Raw genomic sequence first — 9,112 nt, 5'->3', positions numbered from 1 at the left:
ACGATAAAATAACCATAGAATTTATTGTTTCCATAATAGAATCTATGGTAAACGGGGAAATCTACAATAGAACAAGGGGGTTGTTATGTATCTTAACCATACAAAAAATCACTTTTTCCCGAACAAACTTGAGCCATTTATCATTCATTTTATTGTTTTTCTTTTGTTAAAAATTCATACAATATAGGATGTATTATAGATCTATTGTAATAACAATATTTTTAACTTACATACACACAATAAGATCGATTGTTGGCAATAGATTTTGTTGTGAATTTATATTATTTTATGGTAATTGTATGGTTATTTTTTCCGGGATTATAAAGGAGGGGTTGACAAAAAGGGTTATTTATGTATTATTATATCAAGAGCAAATTTTCATTACGTCGAAAGTAACAAAGGTAAACAAAGTCGAGCTATCAGTGTCAGTCGATTCTCCTGCTATTACACTATATACTGTCCGAATATAGGATCACATCCCAATTTTAAATTTATTTACCAGTCAAATTGCTTTTTGACGTAATCACCTTCCGATCAGAATATTTTTCGATGTTACTTAAGTCACCCGATTTCTACGGAGATGCCGTTTGACTTAAGTAACAGCGCTGAGAAACCCGTGAAAAGTGTACGTTCGTCGTTTCGCTTTCTTCCCTAATAAACGGGTACCATATACTGACGATATCTTAGATGGTGTGACCATACCACATAAAGTTGGGATGATATCTCGAATTAGTGGTTAGGTGCATCTTATGGTTATTGTTTATGCGGGTTATTATTAAAGTGAATAAATCGAACTGTTCGTTGCTAAGATGATTTCGGTGGTCCTAAAATGATGAATGGACTGCACGTAAGGAGACGTAATTGATCTTTCTCCCGAATATCCTGGTAAATACACTTTGACTTAAATAACAATAGGGGCCACCAAATGACGTATAATAACTTTTGACTCAAAAACCAGTATTTTTTAGCATGAAAGCTAGCGATTTGCATTTGTATGATTAAAACCCTGCTAAATATGTTAAAAATTGCTATCACTATGAGATTATATGTGTTTAATTGGAAATAGGAATAACTTTTCGGTCATTAAAAACAAAACTTTATTTTTCTCGGATTGGTGCGAATGTTACTTACGACATAATGAAAATTTGCTCTTGATATGTACTCAAAAACGAATTATTTCAATGAATTTACGTGTACCAACGTACTTACCTTTTGATGACGACAACTTATCGTACTTCGTGTGCCTAATAATGACGAACTAATTTTCCTATGTCCCAGTAATTTGACGCACCCAGTAACAGTCAATGAAACGACTTTAACTTCGTTCATATCATTTCCAAGGTGTGGACCGTAGCTCTTATGTCCTTATCTTCCAATAACAACTTATTTGCGAAACTTGACTTTTGCAGATCGAAGATGTTGATTGTTCCCTTCTGAAGTCGTATAATTTCTACCTTGTCCTGCATCAGTTCAGTTTTGGATTGAATTATGGTTCGATTTGATTTCACGAGGGGAACAATGAACAGTCCAGGAGACGCAATGCTAGCTTCAAACCAGCCGAATCAAAACTTAATTAAAAATTGTTAAATAATCAGCGGAAAACATACGCAGCAAAAATTCACAAGTCAGTTTAACCGCGGCCTGCTATATTGACTGTTGCATTAGGTCCTAAGTAACATTGACAGATTATCTTCGTTGACTTTCTCTTTTCATCCTCACGGCCATGTAAAGACATTCCCAGGTATTTTAAGCACACACATCGATAAAAGAAGCTTTTATCTAGCATCTAATACGACAAACACAACAAGAAATGGTTATGTGCTCATGTTATTAACGAAAGAGAAAGTCGACGAAGAGAAATCGATCAATGTTACTTAGGACCTAATGCAATGTTCAGCTTGAATTTTCGAGAAGATCCTCACAAATCAAAGGCCGCCCACACAAACCAACACCATCATCGTGTAGGTGGATGTTTCCCCTATCCAATGATGGTGTTGGTTTGCGTGGATGGCCTTCGCTTTGTGAGTAAAGGGCTTTGGAACGGTTTGTTTACAAATGCTGATGGGCCCTTTTCTATCGTTGATCCAGATTTTTTGATCAACTTGAAGAATCAAAGCGACGATTGACTCACAGATGGCGAGTGGGTAAAAATTGTAATAACGTTTTTATCATGCTGGGTAAATACATGGTGATACCTAAGAGGAAGAGGTGACAATTGGCTTCTGCCTCTTTTATTTCTATCTCTATCTCTATCTCTATCTTACGCATATGAAATCGGCCAATCAGGAGCTGGTTCATGTTTGACAGAAAAGTGGTTCATTTACGCCCCCGTATTGTCACCTTTTCTCTTAGGGTGATACAGCTTTGTCACTATATGGCCGAGGAGATCGCGGAGGGAAAAAGTGCGGTTTTAGAGCAAATTGTAAACAAACTCGGTCGCTGTCCCATACAAAAATCCAACATAGCTGAATCACAAATTTGACACATTATAACACCTATATGTAGTCACCTTGGTTTTGATATCTGTATGACATTTTTTTGTAGTACATCATCATTTTTGTAATTGCGGATCTTAAAACTAGGTGTCGCATTACCAGTTTTGGCATTTCTCTGAGAGAAGAGGAGACAATACGGGGGCAAAAATGAACCACTTTTCTGGCAAACGTGAGCCAGCTCGTAATTGGCTGATTTGATGTGTGAAAGATAGAGATAGACATAGATAAAGATAGAGATAGAGATAGAAATTAAAGAGTAAGAAGCCAATTGTCACCTCTTTCTCTTAAGTGAACCCTACACGATTGCTTTTATTGACAATAATCGTATTGTCAATACATTCTATATTGACGTCAATACATCGAGATTGACAATATTTCTGAATTCACATCATCAATATTATTGTCAATAATTCCCCTTCGCGTCAATATATTGATGCGTGTGGGGTTTGCTTTATGGCTTTGCTTTGATTCGTCAATACTGGAGTCCTTTTTGATTGGGTCGTATGAAACAAACTTGAACAAATTAACATTTTAATGCTACCCGACCTCGTACACACTTAATCTAGCTCGGTAAAATCTCCAACAGCCGATTACCTCGGCATTTACTTTTGCTGATATCTCTGCAAAATATCTGTTTGTTAGCTGATATCTCAGCAAAATGATATTTGTTAGCTGAGTCTCGGCAATTGTTTTACTGAATCTTAGCAAAATAAATTGCAGAACTGCTCAGCTGTTGGAATCTCGGCGAAAAAAATTAAGTGTGTACCCGACACTGCTCTGCTTATTCTTCCTAGAGGCAAAATTTGGATCCACTACCTTTTTTTGTTTCATTTGCTAATCAAAATTTGTCGTAAAAAATAGCTCAATGTCGAGATCAATGTTACATACGACACATAACTTCTATGGAGGTGTCAATCGTCGTATGTTACAAATTATACAGAAGCGTAAAAGCTCTACATACGAAATGATAACTACGCTTTCCGTGATGCAAGTAGAGCAGGTAAAGTGTGTGTATGACACATAAAACCTGTAAATTTAGCTTTCAGAGGGTCTCAATAGCGATTAGCTGTAACGATAAGCAACGTGATCAACGAGCAATCAGCGATCATACCATAGAGGTAACTCTAAGACTACTGGGTCCCGAAGAAAATCATTATTATTTTTGGCTCACTCAGTACCAGAACAACGGTCCCAAGCAGTCCCAAGCTATTTCACTCACCCCTGCATGTTCTGCATGAATCCACACACCCCTGATGTTATCTGTCAAACTTTCATAGCGAATCAAAACAAACATAGTGTAGTAATAGAATTTCAACTAGAATAGGGTACGAGCTGTCTTCGGGCGCGGACGCATTTGCATTTTGGTCCGCAAGTAATTTGTATATATATATATATTTTTTTTTTTACCCTTCGACAACGACGCGTGTGGGTCTCGCTGGCCATTTGTACCTTATAGTATCGCGTCGAATATTTAAAACATAAGCAGTTATGCCGTGCGGTGTAATATCATGCAGCATCAACGACGACCGCTTTCTATGGAAGTGCGAATTTTGCAACAAAAAATACCATGCTGCCTGTGTCGGAGTACAGCGACAACGGGAGCATTTCATCACGGCATTCATGGTGCCTATGTGTGCTGACTGCCAGCACATTTTACGGAAGGAAGCCGACGTGAGGAAGCTGCTTCATCAACAGGAGCAACTTGTGGAAGCAATCCACTCTCAAACGGACGCGAACCACCGCATTGCTGCTGACCTAAAAAAATTCTGCTTAGTATCAGAATTATTCGACAGCATTGAGCACCTGCTAAATGACGTAAAAGAAACGTTGGCAGTAATAAATAAAAACAATAATAACATGTGCAGTGCGGTCGGCCAGCATATGAAAACGTGTGATTCACAAGCGCACGCGACAATAACCGGCATCAACGAATCAAATTCGTTGATGTCACAAAAAATTACAAAATTACTTGACGAACGGCTATCAAGCTTATCTAATGACATGGCACTTTCAATAAAAGGGGCCGAATCATCACCTCATCATCATCATCCAGAGCCGAAACTTCTGGAAATTCTTGAGGAAGTGAAATTTGTATCTGGGGCTGTTTCTAGTCTTCAGATAAATGCTGCAGAACCTCATCAGAAGACCTTGGAGGAAGAGTTAGCTGAAAGTCCTCCAGTACACAAAAATACAATATCTCCAAAAACTGACCATTCATCTCCTGGATGGCGGTTTTTAGGCAACAAATGGCACTGGAAGCAGGACTGGTCTAAATTTGACGCAAAACAACGGACTCGCAGGTTGCAGGAAAAAGCTGCTGAAAAATCCAAACGCAGCAGAAAACGACGAAAACAACAACAAATCCACACCAGCAGTACCAAAAACATCATCCAAGGAAATGAATACAGCCGCGCCAAGGGATCGGACAAGCAACTACTGGCCACAGCGAAAGTACAATTTGCTGGTCCGCCATTGACCACCGACCACCCAATTGCAGCCCTCTCGGTCCCAAAATTCATCAACTTCAGGAAGGGTGAAACCATCAACCAATACCGGACAGAAAAGCAGGTACAACACAACAACAAGACTGAAACGCCGTCATCATTGCAATCAAATACAAATACATCAAATCAAACATCTGGATGGTCACTCGACCCTATGCGCCCACCCATCGTAAGCTTGACGCAGCAATCAGCTGATGGGGACGGGCGTTTCCTGAAAGCACGACTACGGGACACAAAAATAATGTACATCGTTCGCCTTTATTTGGCATATATGCATGACAAGGAGCCATCGTTTTGCCATGAAGGAATGACCACTACTAGCATCAAAATTAATTTGGCATCCGAAGGACTACCGACTTCAGCGGAGGAACTTCGGAAAATCTTTTTCGAGGTGCATGAAGAACATGGTGTACCAAAACAGGCGGCATCTGACGATTTGGAATCCTATCGGCGTCATCTTAACAACCAGAGGATCCAACACCTGCAGCGTATAAGGGAAAGCGCCGACAAATTTCACAACCCGAATTTTCGGAAGCAATGACTCCTTTCGACGAGAAAGAGGTAAATAATAATACCAATGAAAATATTTTATCAACCGACGTACTTCCAAAAATCTCTTCACATAAACAGAATGCGACTGAAATTTTGATTTACTGTCAAAATTTCAATCGCATGAAAAGCCCAGCTAAAATGAAGGAAATCTATCAAAATTTATTATGCTCATCCTTCTCGGTCATTCTGGCAACTGAAACAAGCTGGGACGAAAGCGTGAAAAGTGAAGAAATCTTTGGAAATGCTTTTAATGTATTCAGAGACGACAGAAATTTTCATGCAACTCAGAAGAAGTCAGGCGGTGGAGTCCTTATAGCTCTTTCGGCCAATTTTAACTCAGAAATTATCTTTACACCAAAATTTACAGAATTTGAGCATATTTGGGTGAAATCACACATTGCCGGTGAAACGCACGTGTTCGCCTCAGTGTATTTTCCACCAGACCATGCTCATAAAAGCACTTATGAAGCCTTCTTCCAAAGTGCTGAACAAATTCTATCTGAGCTTCCTCCTGAGGTTAAAGTTCACATCTATGGAGACTTTAATCAACGCCATGCTGACTTCATTCTGGACTCTGAAAATGAATGTTTCTTACTCCCAGTCGTTGGGGATAATGAAACATTGCAGTTCATTTTTGACAAAACTGCTAATTTAGGACTGAACCAAATTAACCACATCAAAAACCAACAAAATTGCTATTTGGACTCTTTACTAACGAATATTTATGAAGATTTCTGTGTGACCGAATCATTAAACCCATTGTGGAAAAACGAAGCGTTTCACACAGCAATTGAATATTCTTTATTTGTACACGAATACCAAAGACCCAACGACTGCGAATACGAGGAAGTCTTTGAATACAAATTAGCAGACTACGAAAAAATCAAACATAAATTAAACAGCGTCAATTGGCAAATAATTCTAAGGAATGAAGGAAATGTCGAAACTGCTGTAGACATCTTCTACCAAATTTTATCAGGAATAATTTTGGAAGAAATACCTTTGAAGAAAAAAAGACGCTACAGAAGCACAAAAAATCCAGTCTGGTATAACAGACAAATAAAAAACTTAAAAAATCGAAAACAGAAAGCACATAAACATTACAAAAAACACAATAATAGTGAAAATTTGGCTATCTATTTGGACTTATGCGATCAACTAGATTTAGCCATCAGTAATGCATTTGAAGAATTTAATTCAAAAACTGAACTTGAAATAAAGTCCTGCCCAAAGAACTTCTTTAATTACGTAAAAACCAAATTAAAATCTGACAATTTTCCATCAATAATGCATCTTGACGAACGTGTCGGGGATAGCTCGGAAAAAAATTGTAAGCTTTTTGCAATTTTTTTTCAAGAAATCTATACGACATTTTCCGATGAAGATCGCGACCGCGATTATTTTGCATTTAATCCAGAATTTTCAAGGGACATTGGCGTCAATCAACTTCAAGTGCAGGATATTTTGCAGGCTTTAAAGAATTTAGACGCCTCAAAAGGTCCTGGACCTGACGGAATTCCTCCAGTATTTTTAAAAAGTCTAGCAATGGAACTCACTGCTCCATTGTTTTGGCTTTTTAATATGTCACTGGAATCCGGAACCTTCCCAAAAATATGGAAAAGCTCATTTTTAGTACCTATTTTTAAATCTGGCCGAAAATCTGACGTACGTAATTATCGTGGAATAGCCATTATCTCTTGCATTCCAAAGCTTTTCGAGGCAATTGTAAATGAAAAATTATTTCTTCAAACCAAAAATAGAATTACTGACATGCAACACGGCTTCTTTAAAGGACGTTCGACCTCGACAAATTTACTTGAATTTATAGACTATTCATTAAATGCAATGGATAATGGAAACCACGTAGAAGCTCTCTATACAGACTTTAGCAAGGCATTTGACCGAATTGACATACCAATGCTTCTTTTCAAATTGAAAAAAATTGGAATTGAGCCAGGACTCCTGAAATGGCTTGAATCATATTTAACTAACCGCCAACAAATAATTAAATTCAACGGAAAGAAATCGACCCCAATTCAAGTCACCTCAGGAGTCCCGCAAGGCTCTCATCTGGGACCTCTTCTTTTTATTCTGTACGTAAACGACATTTCCTTCATTCTCAAAAAAATAAAATTGCTAATCTATGCCGACGACATGAAGCTCTTTTTGGAAATAAAAAATGATGAAGACATCAATATATTCCAGAGGGAAATACACATATTCTACACATGGTGTAAAAAAAGCCTATTAGAACTGAATGTAAAAAAATGCAACTTAATATCATTTAGCAGAAAAAGAACACCATCAAACATTTCAATTGCATTAGGAAATCAGAATGTAGAAAAATGTGAAAGAGTCAGGGATTTAGGGATTATCTTAGACTCCAAACTAACTTTCATAGACCATTACAATACAATTATTCACAGGGCAAATAACATGCTAGGCTTTATCAAGCGCTTTTGCTATAACTTTCAGGACCCTTACACAATTAAAACACTATATATTGCCTATGTGAGGTCAATACTGGAATATTGCAGCATTGTATGGTCTCCATTTTCAATCACGCACGAAGAAAGATTAGAATCAGTACAAAAGCAATTTCTATTATATGCCCTTCGTAAATTAGGTTGGACATCATTTCCTCTTCCATCATATGAAGCACGCTGCATGCTTATAAACATACAAACATTAAAAGAGCGTCGTGAATATGCAATGGTTTCGTTTGTAAACGATATCGTTTCGCAGCGCATTAACTCAGCAGAACTTTTATCAAAATTAAATTTTTATGTACCTACTCGACAACTCAGAAATCGAAATTTATTTGCCGTAACCCATCATCGCACAAATTATGCAAAATTTGGGCCATTAAATCGCATGATGGCGTCTTACAATCAATACTGCGAAACCATTGACTTCTCAATGTCTCGGCATAAACTAAAACAATATTTTAACTCCATACGGAATCATAACTCGTAGGAAGTAAAAATATAATAGCTGACAATATATTTTTTAATATTCTTAAGAAAAACAAATTTGTATATGTATTTGTACTAGTCTACATCGGTTGATGAAATAAATAAATAAATAAATAAATAAATAAATAATCATTTGCTTGGGACCAATAGGCTACTAAAGTGGTGAGCCAATTTAAAATCGTTAGTTTCGTATTGATTGTTGATCATACCATCGCTATCTGTGACCTTCTGAAAGCAAAATTGACATTTTTTTTTATCTCATACACAAACTTTGCCACCTATTCTTGCTTCTTACAAATAAAAATTATTATTATAGTATCTCATAGTTTCATAATTACGAAAAATAGCATTTTAGCTGTAATGAACAATTGATTATATGATTTGAGTAGTAGCTTTACTGAAGATCCGAGAGATGTCGCCCCTTCAGTGGTAGAAAAATCATTTTTGCAGTATGGATAATATCAGAAAATCTACGATTTGTGACTAAACCAGAGTCGATGTTATAATAAGAGTCCCGCCAAAAGAAAATGTTGCGAACAAGCAGCACTGTTTGGGATTTATTTTTCGTCAGAGTAAACGGGAACCA

This window comes from Ochlerotatus camptorhynchus, unplaced genomic scaffold, assembly GCF_037179485.1.
Source record: "Ochlerotatus camptorhynchus isolate MF236.1 unplaced genomic scaffold, CSIRO-AGI_Acam_v1.1 ptg000304l, whole genome shotgun sequence".
Classification (NCBI taxonomy): domain Eukaryota; kingdom Metazoa; phylum Arthropoda; class Insecta; order Diptera; family Culicidae; genus Ochlerotatus; species Ochlerotatus camptorhynchus.
The sequence above is the reverse complement of the archived record's forward strand: the minus strand, read 5'-3'. Positions refer to the sequence as shown.